Source organism: Biomphalaria glabrata, chromosome 10 (genome assembly GCF_947242115.1).
Source record: "Biomphalaria glabrata chromosome 10, xgBioGlab47.1, whole genome shotgun sequence".
Classification (NCBI taxonomy): Eukaryota; Metazoa; Mollusca; class Gastropoda; family Planorbidae; genus Biomphalaria; species Biomphalaria glabrata.
The window spans coordinates 45,270,489-45,284,886 of NC_074720.1; the positions used below are offsets into that span (position 1 = coordinate 45,270,489).

At 35.4% G+C, this 14,398-nt stretch overlaps 1 long non-coding RNA gene across 1 annotated transcript; it reads left to right on the top strand.

The window, feature by feature from the left end:
- Positions 1-4,704: 4,704 nt before the first annotated feature.
- Positions 4,705-14,394, top strand: LOC129928690 (uncharacterized). The gene is made up of 4 exons (XR_008780164.1): positions 4,705-5,537; positions 8,418-8,490; positions 8,606-8,717; positions 14,265-14,394. It is a non-coding gene; the product is annotated as an uncharacterized LOC129928690 (long non-coding RNA).
- The last annotated feature ends 4 nt before the right edge of the window (positions 14,395-14,398 follow it).

Below are 14,398 nucleotides of genomic sequence, written 5' to 3' on the forward strand. Positions count from 1 at the left end.
AGTAGTCCAGACTACAGTACTGTGATATATGTTATGCGCTTCCGCGGTGATGAGTAATTGAACTATAAACAAACTCAAAGGCTGCATACATTTTGAAATAAAATTCCAAGTTTGAATTCAACCAATGAAATATTTTCAAACCTACATTATATAAAAATTAGCTTAACCAATATTCTTTATGACTATTCAAAGTCAAAGTTACTATATATAGCATTAGTCATTTATTAATTGAAAGGGGCACTTATTTTTCCTTCTAAATTCCTTATTTTTGTAGTTTTAATATACTTAACTCTCTCTGGAGGTGGCATCAAGGTTGTTCTACTGGAGATGGGATGACTTATTTATTGTTCCCCCCTTTTAGACCTTGTGATCTATAGGGCAGATGATGATTAAAGAGCAGGATGTCATGTGACCAGCACCAACCGCCTCTACTTTTCCTAACTGAAGTCAGGTACCCATCAGAGTTGTGTGGACTCATGAGTGCCCGAAATTCTAACTCCCAGTCTTCACTGGTATTCAAACCCAGGACCCTAGTGCTTATGCACTCAACCACCGCGCGTCATCAATTCTTCCGTCCTTGTGGTTATGCAAATCATTTATATCGATGTTTCATTAATTTGACTAACTATGCCTACAGTTTCCCTAGCTAGCTATTTAACCTGTTACTGATGTAGGTGACATTTGATCAATATAATGATCCGTCTTTAATTTCTTCAACAAAAAAATACTCAAAGGGAATCCTGAGATTAGGAAATTTTCTGATTCAAATTTAAAAAACAACAACTCTAGGTCCATGGCTGTTATCTGTCATGCCTGAATATATTTTATAAAATCCCTGAACTTTTTATCCCCAGATTCTAGTGAAGAAAGCTACTGTCAGGAAGTACCAGATGTATGGTCACCTGTACGAAGACTTATGTCGACAGGTAGGCAAGTACCATTTGCTATCTACAGAACCCAGTCAGTGGACAACCTAGAGGTATATGATTCAAGTTCTTCTGGACATAAAGCTGACCACAACAGTTAAAAACAGGTAAATATCAAATTAATAATTATAAATTATTGTCATCAGATTTCAAGATTGCTAAAAGAATCAACACATAGACAAGAAAATAAAAAAGAATCGGATCAATTTCAAAGCTTTCAAAGGTCTGAAATAATTGATCTAAAAGTATGTCAAGTTGATTAACTTAGGATAAATCCAGAGACTGTCTCTTAGGCTCATAAAATGTCTTAAGTTAATTAACCTTCTTATTTAGTAATACTCTTAATCTCTGCTTGACATTTACAGACTGTAGTGATTTACATCATATTGTATAGATTACAGATGTTATCTCAAAAAAGAAGATAATTACATTCATCACATTTCTAGTCATTTATGTTAATCTGTGACTTAAACTCTGCTAAGTGGTTGGGTTTCCTGTACTGGCTGATTCAAGCCATTCCATTCTCTACTGGCACTAGGGAAGAAGAAGCACTTGTAGGACCTAGCCTATGGAGTAAGATATGGGCCTCTATCATTGTGGATCTAAGTATTTGAGTAGGTTTGGCTGATCTAGTGGAAGGCATGAATTTTTTTAGAACAAAAAAATAATGAAGACCAAATTATTTAATAACAAAAACAAAAATATGTCCAGAATTATTTAGCATCATACCCATAAATTAACATTTATTATTGCTTTTATTTAAAGTCTTTAAATTTGGTCCTGTTCTTTCACTACCTTCTTTTCATGTAAAAAACTGTTTTATCTTGTGTTATGTCCTCCACAAGTAGTGGACTTCAACAAAATGACTCTGAAACTAGCTCAGTCTCTTTCCATGGCATTTCACAATAAACAGTAAGTGGGTTTGAGAGTAGGATACCTTCTATTTCTGGATCTTAAAGTAGAGTTCCTTTTATTTCTGGATCTGAAAGTAGAGTTCCTTTTATTTCTGAATCTGAGAGTAGAGTTCCTTTTATTTCTGAATCTGAGAGTAGAGTTCCTTTTATTTCTGGATCTCAGAGTAGAGTTCCTTTTATTTCTGGATCTGAAAGTAGAGTTCCTTTTATTTCTGGATCTGAGAGTAGAGTGCCTTTTATTTCTGGATCTGAGAGTAGAGTTCCTTTTATTTCTGGATCTGAGAGTAGAATTCCTTTTATATCTGGATCTGAGAGTAGAGTTCCTTTTATTTCTGGATCTGAGAGTAGAGTTCCATTTATTTCTGGATCTGAATGTGGTGTACCTTTTATTTATGGAGCTGAGTGTGGTGTACCTTTTATTTATGGAGCTGAGTGTGGTGTACCTTTTATTTATGGAGCTGAGTGTGGTGTACCTTTTATTTATGTAGCTGAGTGTGGTGTACCTTTTATTTATGTAGCTGAGTGTGGTGTACCTTTTATTTATGGAGCTGAGTGTGGTGTACCTTTTATTTATGGAGCTGAGTGTGGTGTACCTTTTATTTATGGAGCTGAGTGTGGTGTACCTTTTATTTATGGAGCTGAGTGTGGTGTACCTTTTAATTTTCTTCTTTGATAGTATCTTAGTTTTCTATTTGGCTAATAGTCAAGTTTCTATATCAGATGGTAGAAGCTACCAATGCTCAATTTTGCTCATCAGCATTACCCATTATATTTATCCCGGTTAACTGTTTATATTAACTCCCATTATCCCTTCCACCTCAGTTAATAAAGACTTGTGTGAAAGTCTTTTTTCATCTTCTTATATTTCTTGAAATGTTAAAGCTGTATTAGTATTGATATATTTTTTTGTTATTGTATCCATGTCTCATAAATATAACGTCTCCAAAATTAACCTGTTAGAACACAATGTGGCATCAAATTTTTTTATTATCGTCTAGAGTTCATCTAGCTAGATCTAGCAGCTAGATTCTAGACTAGAGTCAGATCAGATGAGAGTGTCACTAGTCGTGACTAGAGTCTAGAGTAGATACTAACATAGATCATCTGCATCATGATCATCATACTAAATAACTAATCATACTGAATCATAGTTATGATAGTAGTAAGTAAATCTAGTAGTAACTTAAGTAAGTAGATCTAGCCTGGCCTAGACTAGATCAGTAGATCATAGATGAGATCTACTAGAAATGACTAGATCTAGATCTACTAGATTGTCTAGACTAGATTTACTAAATCATTTACTAGATATATAGAGTAAAGTGCGAAGTTCGAGCAGCCCCGATTTGTCAAGAGGTTTGAACAGTTCACTTTTTATTGCTAAAATTTTTTTATTTGAATGTTTACCAAATTACTACTATATTGCTACTGCGCGTGCACCTTTTTTCTTTACTTCCGACACATACTATTTCCTTTTCCTTGTAAAGGCTAAGTTCATGGTGAGGTCAAACTCAGGAGGTGTGGAATGATTCTTTTTTACTACCCGGTAGTGAAGGAAACGGGTAATGGGCTTAAGGCTATTTTGAAGTCTGATTGCTCATCAGCTTAAAGAGACTATTTGAAGTTGTGGAGGGTGGGAAATGGTGCAATGGATGGTGTTCTTGCGCTGCAGTAAAAAGAAAATGACTATATAGTGAAAATTAAATATTAAAACATGTTTTTAGATATATTTTCTTTGATCTGTTCAAACCTTCCATCAACCCATTCGAGCTTACTAACTGGGGAAAAATCTGCTCGAGGTAAAGTACGCTTGGCGATACCTACCCTACACCTCTTTGAACTCATTTATTTAATTTTAACTAAGCCTAGTGATACATTAAACTTAATCTATTTTTATAGAAAAAAGGATGAGAAATTCAGAGATACCATCAGTTTTTTCATAGGTCAGACCGTTAGGGTGCTATTAAAATCCAAACATGAAAATTCCTGCCTGCTGGCTTAATAATTTCGAACTTTGCACTTTACTCTATGTATATTATAATATGATGTAGATCTTTTCTCTATATCTTAGTATCTAGTCTACTAGATCTACTATGATCAGTATGAACTATCTATGATCTAGATCTATCTAGTGGACTAGTCAATCTTAGATCTAGATCTAATTATCGACTTCTAGTAGTAGTACTACTACTAGTAGATCTCTAGTCAGATCTAGATATGATTATTAATGATAGAGATAGAATCTAGATAGACTCCAGAGACAGATATATAGATAGTGATATAGCCAATCTAAATCTAATTATCGACTTCTAGTAGTAGTAATACTACTAGTAGATCTCTTGTCAGATCTAGATATGTGTATGATTATTAATGATAGAGATAGAATCTAGATAGACTCTAGAGACAGATATATAGATAGTGATATAGCCAATATACTGAATATTATTGAATATACTATAAGGCCTACTATTCTACTTTACTGTCTTTAGTTTAGGGTGGAGGCCTTAGAGTATATTATATATGATATATGGTATAGATTATATTTCTAGAATTCTAGATCTAATAGAAGATCTACTTAGATTCTGGAATCTCTCTCTTAGTTTTAGTTTTATAAATCTAGCTAGATTGTGAAGTAGATGTTTTATGTTTGTTTTACATGTTTCGGATGTTCCTTCAGAGTTGAAGATAATTACTTCCTAGTCCATACCTCCCGCAGGACAACGGGGGATGGGAGCGGGCAGGGTTTGAACCAGGGACCATCGATAAATCTGAACGACAGTCCAGCGTGCAAACCGCACGACCAGGCAGCCATCAATGAAAGTGATATCCGCTGAAATAGGTAACTGATATTGATAATGTGTTATACATTGCAATTTGTTTTTAGAGATTTTAATTAATTCCTAATATATATAGAGAGAGTAGTGCAAATAGGCTTATTGTACTTTTTAAAGTACTTTTTTACTCTTTAATCAGTTACTTTTGAATTTGCTAAATTGAAAAGGAAAAAAAAATACATTTTTATACATGTATATGGTAATTCAATATTTATTTCTGCTCCTGAAATTGAATATTTTCTCCTGAAAAACTCCTGGAAATCTCCAGAAATCCTGATCTCAGAATGGTGGGGGAACCCTGGATACTATCAGTCACCAACTTCTGTATGAATGGTTCTTTAAGTCAACAACATCTGTATGAATGGTGCTATCAGTCACCACCATTTTTATGAATGGTACTATTAGTCACCACCATCTTTATGAATAGTACTATTAGTCACCACCATCTGTATGAATGGTACTATCAGTCACTACCATCTGTATGAATGATACTATCAGTCACCACCATCTGTATGGTTCAGTGTTTAATGTATAATTGCTAAGAATGGTACTGTCAGTCACCACCATCTATATGAATGGTACTATCAGTCACCACCATCTGTATGAATGACAGCATCTTCATCATAGCCCCAGAATTATGCAGAATAGTCTAGTATATTGTAATAAAATAACCAATACTAGAAAACCACTATATTGGCTTTATTCAACAAGATTAAGCTACAGCCAACAATGAACAAATATAAGTACATCTCTAGTTGTTGAAATACTATAGACACACACACTGAACATGACCTTCTGGCACACTGGACTCATGCAGAAAATTAATAATAAATATACACTACATATATGTTGTCACATCAAACCTGGTATGTATTGTCACATTAGAAATAGTATGTATATATGGCCTCCTTTAGTGGCAAAGCGACTATGGATCATCTCATTATGCCTGGGCATTAGTTATGGTTGGAACGATGTCGCCCACACATCAGTTCCCCCCACTCCACGCAGCTTATGTATCCAAAGGAACGGCAGTGCCGATACAGTTTGGGGTCAGTGGCCTTACAGGTTCTGCCAGAGTGTAGCACTGGGTGCTGCAAACTGCCTTAAGGTTGCCAGCTCCTGATTTTTCCTCAGGGTTGACTCCCAAAGCCTTTCCCATGATTGGGTATAGCTGCAAGGCAACAGAGGTTTGAATTCAGAGTTTTCCTTCTCCTAGGTGGGTAGCCAGCCATGGCTAATGAGCCCCTCCTGCTCGAAGCTTACTGGTTATGGCGCCAGTTACTCACCTTTGCCCCTTCTCCTGTTAATGAGAACAGTTCCGCCAGACTCAATATCTGAGCCACACATGAAGGCCAGGAGTTTGACTGCTTGTCAGAGGCACATAAACATTGCCACAGGTAACTCTAATGTAGTTGACTTTATTTTGTTGGTCTTTGCATTGCCAGCTCTTTATTTTCGAGGATTCATTATAGTTGGAAAAGTTTTAAAAATTGCAAGAATTCTCACTATGATTTGAGTCTCCCTGCCATTAGCTATGGATGATGTTTGATTATGACTGCTAGATATTTATTATTGTTGTGGTACAACAGATTATTGATTGTTGCATTTTCTCCATTATGTTGCCATCTATTTACTAAGTTGTATGTTTTTCAGAAAAGTGAAGACTGTGTGTGGAAGTTTGCCAGAGCCAAGCTTTGGATTTCTTTTATAGAGCCTGGGACAACACTCTCAATACCTTTTGATATCATTCCAACACCTATAGCTGTGGTGAGACTATTTCAAGGTCTCAGGAATGTATTTCTTATCAATCTGTAAGTTTGTTTATTACTGTTACTAAAATAGCTCTGTTGGTAAATAAAATTTTAATTGAACATGGACACTATGTCAAATAAACATTAAGTGGGTAAAACATGCAATTTTATTTCATTCCTTTTTCTAAATATAGTTCTACTATAAATGTTCACATTATTTTCTTAGTCATTTACAAGAGAAAGTTTTAGTTTGAATCAAATCAATATCATGTTAATTCTTTACAAAATACTAACACATATTGCAATAACTAGTTCAGATTTGTTAAAAAACAAAAACTAAATTTTTCTTTAAGTTTATTTCTATTTCAATTTGAAAGTATTCTTACAAAAAGGTAGCCATGCAAAATGATGTTCTCTTTTGGACTGAAATGGATTGTCTCATTTTGTTGTTTAGTTACTGCAATGCAAATTGGAGTTTGAACAAATTAAAGTAAAAGCATAATAAATAGAATGTATGTATAGTATTACATAATTTTAATGAATTTTCTCAATACTGGCTTTTATCTTTCAGACTAAGTGTTTTTAAGAGTAGAACAATCTTCCTTGTCAAACTGTTTTAAACCAATCTTTTGAAGTAGCCTAAGTAAATTGAATAATTTTTTCATAATATTTTTAAAATCAAGGCAAAGGAAGAATCACATTCAATATCTTTTTAACAGGATTTGTTTCACTTTTCACTGCCCAGGTAAAACAGAAGAAAACAAAATTGAATGATAGTAACATTTTACTGAAATCCAAAAGGGAAAATAATTTTCTTTCACTAAGTTGAGAAAAATGATGACCTTCTTGTTTAAAACTTATTTAAAATGTTATTTTTTTCTTTGTTTTATGTCAGTTTTGCTCTAATTTAGCCTAAATCATGTTTTACACAAAGCTGATTAAATTAAATTACTACTATTATGTAGATGCATTTTTTATAAGTAATGCTGAAAATGCATATTGAATTCTTCTTATTATTATTGTTTTTGCATTGCATTGAAAGAGAATGTCATAAGAAATAGAAATGGTTTTGTTCCTTAAATAGCCATTGCATAAGATTGTTTGACTAATCTCGCATTCCCTGTGTATCAGTCTCTCCATAGACCTTCTATAGTTCTTTGAAGTATATTTCATATTAAGGTATATATTATCTCTTTTAAATGTAGGAAGGGATTTATTTGCAATGGTTTTTTTTATTTATACTAGAAAAAGTATCGCCATTATTTCCTTTAATTTTAAGAAATCGGTCTAATTGAAATGGTAAAAATTAATCTAATTTTATGAAATACAGATGTCACTTTAAAAAAGAAGATGATTAAGGCCTATGCATGTTTCTAGGTCAATCTAGTCATGCATGTTGATCATTGACTGAAATTCTGCCAAGTCTTAGGTTTTGTGACTCACTTAGGCAGCCCATTCCATGCTCTAGGGAAGAAGGAGCATTTATACAAATTTGCCCCTAGCGTATGGAACAAGAAATGTGCCTTTATCTTTGTGTCTGAGTATTTTATTGGGTTTTGTTTTTGTATTTGAAGATTATGGTTCAGTGTTTTATGTATTATTGCTACTTTTAAGTCTTCTATCCTGAAGGCTTTCTTAATTAAGTGATTTTAGTGCCTAAGAATTATACAAAGGCCCAGTGGCTGAATGAAATAGGACTTTCAGTGTTAAAATTCTATAATATTAGGTTAAAAGCAGACAAAATGCAGTAGGCTTTATTTCAGCTTTATCCAATACCACACAGAAAATATTTTTTTCTTGAGCACGAGAATTTTGCCATATACTCACTACATAGAAACTTAACTTTATTTGTATATTTTTTTTATTTTGTCTAAATATTGTTTAAAGAAATTAACACCATAATATTTTTTAAGATGAATGTTTGCTGTTGTATTTAGAAATGGTAAATCTTCACAGACATTGCAATGTTATCTTTTGAATTTATTCCCTAATCAGGTAATCATGCATCACATGCCCTCAGATATGTACAAAAAATGAAGTTTGAGAAGAAAGAGAAAGGATCAAGATGGTATACTTTGAATTCTACAAATTAAATCCTGCTAAGCTTTATTCAGTTAAAAAATCGAGTTTATGTGTAACTACTATGATTCTACAAATATTTTTTGTTTGTTTGCTATGCACAGATTTACAAGACACTAAAGAAGTTATCTATCAACTATACTCAATGTATGGACGACTTGCAGCCAGACCAGAATTATAGAGAAAGATGTTTTTCTGCTGGCTAAACATGTATGGGTATGTTTGTCTGTCTTTCATTATGTCTATCTAAAAAATAATTGTTTTTGTTTGTAATGTTGTTACAGTGCCTTGAGCTTACATTTTGTTTGTTAACAGCGCTTTATAAATAAAATTATTATTATTATTGTTATTATTATGTAATGCCTAGGATTCTTCAGTTGTAATACCTAGGATTCTTCTGTAGCATCTCAATTCCATTGCTAGGATCCTCCTCTCTAGCTCTGCAGTCAGCGTCCAAGACTCACAAGCATATAAAAATGTGGCCATGACCAGAGAGCGCATCAGTCTGATTTTGGTGCCTAGGGCTAAGCCTTTGTCTTTCCATATTATTTTAAGTTTTGAAAGGGCTGCTGTGGACTGTCAGTAGTTCAGGTTTTGTTCCCTTATCTGAGACAATAGCTCCTAGGTATTTGAAGTGGGCCAAAATGCTCTTTTGAATTTAATAAAGACAAGCTGCAGGTTTAATTATTGTTAACTGCATTTGTCGACTGGTTGTCAGTAAAACCAAGACTTGGTAGAATTTAAGATTCTATTTATATTGTTACATGGTGCAGCTTTAGTGAAATCCAGCTAGTCTGTAGAACTGGCATGTCAAACATTGTCCATATATTTTTGTAATTATATATATATATATTTCTATATATATGGTATATTTCTCTTCTTATAAGATTTCTAGAGCTTGATATATTCAGTAGTGTCCAAACTAGTTTAGCGTGAATTCCCCTATCCATCCATCCATCCCAGTGGTGCTACAGCCCATGGAGGGCTCTGGCCTGCTTTAACATATCCTTCCATTCAGATATCCTGGGCCTTTCGTCTCCACGCCCTAGCCCCAAGCTGCTTCAGATCTGCTTCCACATCATCTATCCATCGCATTCGGTGTCTGCCTTTGGGTCGCCTGCCTTTTGGTTTTTGCCTGTATACAATTTTCACCCCTCTGTTGTCTGACATTCTTTCAAGGTGACCTGCCCAACGTAGTCTGTTCTTTTTTATTTCGTTCACTTTTGGTGGGTCTTCATACAATTGATATATCTCATGGTTAGTGCGTGTCCTCCACCCTGTTTCATCCTGTATGGCACCATAGATTTTCCTAAGAATTTTTCTTTCCCAAGTGTTAAGTAAAAGCACAAACTATTCAACAAAATTTGGTTAACAGAAACACCTCCGGGTGAGTGGAAAAAGGGCTTGCTAATAAAAATACCAAAGAGTGGAGATCTATCACAATGTGAGAAATGGCGAGGCATCACTTTGCTGTCAGTACCAAGCAAGATTTTTAGCAGAATCCTACTAAACAGAATAAGGGAGCATGTGATGAACACCTAAGGGAAGAACAGGCCGGATTCAGAAAAGGGAGATCTTGTGCTGACCAAATAGCTACACTCAGGATAATTGTAGAACAATGTGTCGAATGGCAATCTCCTCTCTATGCAACTTTTGTCGACTTTGAAAAAGCTTTTGATAGTGTCGACAGAGAATCTATTTGGACTGTAATGAGACATTATGGGATCCCCAATAAAATAATAACCATAATCAAGAACCTTTATGATGGTTTCACCTGCCAAGTAACCCACTGTGGCAAGCTGTCAGAGGAATTTCCAGTCACAACAGGAGTCAAACAGGGATGTCTTCTTTCACCACTCCTGTTCCTTCTAGTACTGGATTGGGTCACAAAAGAAGCCTACTCTAACGCAGGGAAAGGAATCCAATGGACTCTCACACAAAAGCTGGAAGATCTGGAATTCGCTGATGACATAGCCCTATTATCACACAGACTACAGGATATGCAAGAAAAGGTCACAGCTTTAAGCTAAGTAGGAAAAAGAGTAGGCCTCAAAATAAACCACCAAAAAACTAAAGTACTTAAAGTAAACAATAACAAATTGGAGACATAGTATTGGATTCTCAGACAATAGACCAAGTAGAAAATTTTATATACCTTGGGAGTGTAGTCAGTATATCAGGTGGAACAGATGAAGACATTAATCTAGCATGTCAGACATTTACACAGCTAAAACCAACCTGGAAATCTCCTTACATCTCAAACAAGACTAAACTAAGAATCTTTAACTCTAATGTCAAGGCTGTCCTACTGTATGGTTCTGAAACATGGAGAACAACTGAAGCCACAACAAAAAAATACAGACCTTCATCAACAGATGCCTGAGAAATATCCTAAAAATACACTGGTATGACAAAGTAGAAAACACCAAACTGTGGGAGATGAGTGGACAGAAAAATATAGAAGTGCAGATCTTAGAGAGGAAGTGGAGATGGATTGGTCACACCCTTAGAAAAGATACCAGCAACAGAGCTAGGCAGGCCTTAGAGTGGAACCCCCAGGGAACAAGACGCAGAGGAAGACCAAAAAGAACATGGCGACGCAGTGTACTTGAAGAAGCAGAGAAGACCGGGAAGAGCTGGGACACCATAAAAAAGCTAGCAAGAGACCGTGGAGAGTGGCGTGTTTTGGTCGAGGCCCTATGTTCCATGAGGAACTCAAAGGAGTGATGATGATGAAGTGTTAAGTAAATTTTCAGATGTCTTTGTCAGTGTCCAGGACTCACTTCCATACATTGCTGCTGGTCTTATTATAGTTTTGTATATTATTTTCTTGGTTTTCCTTGAAATCGTTTTGCTCTTAAGTAAATGGTGGGTGCTATAAAATGCCCTGTTGCCTCCTGCTATTCTTTCCTTTATTTCTGTTAGTAGGTCATTTTTTAAATTAATAGTACTTCCTAGATATTTGAAAGTTTGGACGTTTTCAAATTCGTGGTGTTTGATTTTGATATTTTGTCCCTCTGTTTGATTGTCTCTTGTCATTGTAATGTACTTGGTTTTACTGTCATTGACCTCAAGTCCTGCTGGTCGAGATGCTTCTTCTAGTTGTATGAAGGCTCTAGCCATGTCAGAGGTTTCTTTACCCAATAAGGCAATGTCATCGGCATAAGCAAGGTATTGTAGAAATTGTTGGTTGTGGACCCGTGTTTTCTCTCCTGAAGTAGTTAGTAATAGTTCCCCTTGTGTTTATGTGTATATTTCTTATAACTCTCTCCAGTGTTAAATTGAAAAGCATGCAGGAAAGTGCGTCTCCTTGTCTTAATCCTTGTTTAATCCTAAATTCCCGTGAGTCTTCTCCTTGTATTATGACTGCTTTTTGAGTTGTTTAATGTCATATGTATAAGTCTTGTCAGCTTGTTGGGTATTCCAAAATCCTGTAGAGTGTCTTATAGGTATTTCCTTCTGATACTGTCATAAGTCATTTTATAGTCTATAAAGAGTTGGTGGATTGGTATGTTGTATTCATGGCATTTTTCTAGTATACATCTTAGTGTGAAGATGTGGTCGGTTGTGGATTTGTTGGGTCTGAAACCACATTGGTAGTCACCTAAGATTTCTTCTGAATATTTTCCAAGTCTCTTAGTTATAAGCCTAGACAGTATCTTATAAGTCACATTTAGTAGAGAGATTCCTCTGTAATTACAGCACTTTAACTTGGATCCTTTTTTGTGTATTGGGGTTATAAGAGCCGTTTCCCATTCTGTTGGTATTACTTCTTCTTCCCAAATTCTTGATATTAGTCTGTGTATTTGGGAATGTAAGTCTTTCCCTCCATATTTAATTAGTTCTGCTGTGATTTGGTCCTCTCCTGGTGCTTTGTGATTCTTCATGGTCCTAATTATTTCTGATGTTTCAATGAGTGTTGGAGGGTTCACTAAGGGATCTGGTCCCCCATGTGGCAGTTTATATTCTCCATTATCTCCATCTTCAGTGGTATTTAGGATCTCCTCAAAGTATTCAGCCCATCTCTCAATGACCCTGCTGTTTTCTGTAATATAGCATGCTTTATTATTTCCCAATGCTCATTTATGTTATTTTCGCTGTCCTTTTCTAATGTTGTCAGTTGCGTTTGGAGTGCCATTCTATAAGTTTCTGCAACAAGTGGATCCTTTGTGAGTTTTTGACTATCATATTGCTGTGCTCTCTTTCTTTGGTAATTGTGTATGGTACTTATTCTTTGTCTAAGTTTAGCTTTTACTAGTAGGTGGTCTGAGTCAGCATTGGCTCCTCTGAAACTTCTAACATCTAGTATGTCTGATCCATGATTCTTATCTATGAATACATGATCTATTTGATTCTGGGTGTTGCTATCAGGTGAGATCCAGGTAACCTTGTGAATATTCTTATGTTGGAATTTTGTGCTGCTGATAGACATTCCTTTTGCTGATGCAAAATCCACTAATCTTATGCCATTATTGTTGGTCTCTTCATGTAAGCTTTCTTTGCCAATTGTTGGTCTGAATGCTGGTTCCTTTCCAATTTTTGCATTGAAATCTCCTAGTACTATTTTGATGTCATGCTTTGGTGCTTCATCATAAATTCTTTCCAGTCCATCATAGAAGGCTTCTTTTGTGTTATCATCTGCATCTTCAGTAGGGGCATGAACATTGATAAATGATATGTTGAAGAATTTTCCTTTCAAACGCAGTGAGCAGAGTCTGTCACTTACAGGTTTAAATCCAATGACATTACCTACCATTTCCTTTTTAACAGCAAAACCTGTACCTAAGTTGTTAGTGCTTCCACCACTATAAAATATAGTATACTCCTTGGTTCTGAGAATGTCCGAGTCTTTCCACCTGATTTCCTGTAGAGCTACAAGCGGTATCCTATATTTCTTTAACACTTCAGTAAGTTGGGCTAGCGCACCTGCTCTATAAAGGCTTAGCACGTTCCATGTCGCAAAACAAAAATCATGTCCTTTTCCAGGCCTAGGTCGTTTTCCATTGTGGAGTTTTTGATCTCCCATCGAGCGCCTCCCCAGGTGGCGGATAGGGGAATGCCCTCCAGATATGGTGGGTACCGGGGAAATAAAATACCCGGGGTGGACCAAAATCAAACCTGCTGCCTTGCAGGAAGTGGAGGGATCAACAAAGGCTAGGGCACCTTACCCGAAAATAAAGGCAGCTATCCAGAGAGCTGAAAGGGGCAGCCCCCCCAGATGGTTATGCACAGGGCTAACAACTCTGTCATATAAAAAATACTGTTACGAAAGCTAATACACACAAGAATTCCCCTATCACTAAGACTTTAAACACATTATCTTTTATTTGTCAGCTGAATCCCTTCATTATCTCATTAACAATTGTTCTGATCAAGATGCAGACCAAGTTCTCTAAATTAGATCAGCATACAGACTAATGAAATAATCTCCTATGAGTTACAGGCAAAACTTAAAGTCTACATCAAATTTTTTTTCTTTTGGATAATATTACAAACAGGAATGGAAAATATGGCCAACAGATCTTGTGTGGTGCCCCAATGGTCCAATAACTAAGGGATAGGTTAATATGATAATACATAATAGGTTAGCTAAAACTTACAGGTTAATTCAGGAAATTAAGTTAACTTTCTAATTATTTTTTTTTTGTACTAAAACTTTCTTTTTAAGTACTAATTTGATTAAACTATTTAAAAAATAGCTTTCAGTTCCAGTGTCTACACTAATTTTCTTTGTCTAGGTCATTAATTGTAAATGTTTTTCAGATAATGATGCAGAGAATTTCCTGGTGATCAAGAATTAGGAGCTGCACACAGTTTAATGAAACCATATTTTAGGAACAGATAGAAAACAAAGAACTGCAGCAAAGATGGCCTGTTTTTATTCTTCCTCATGGCAA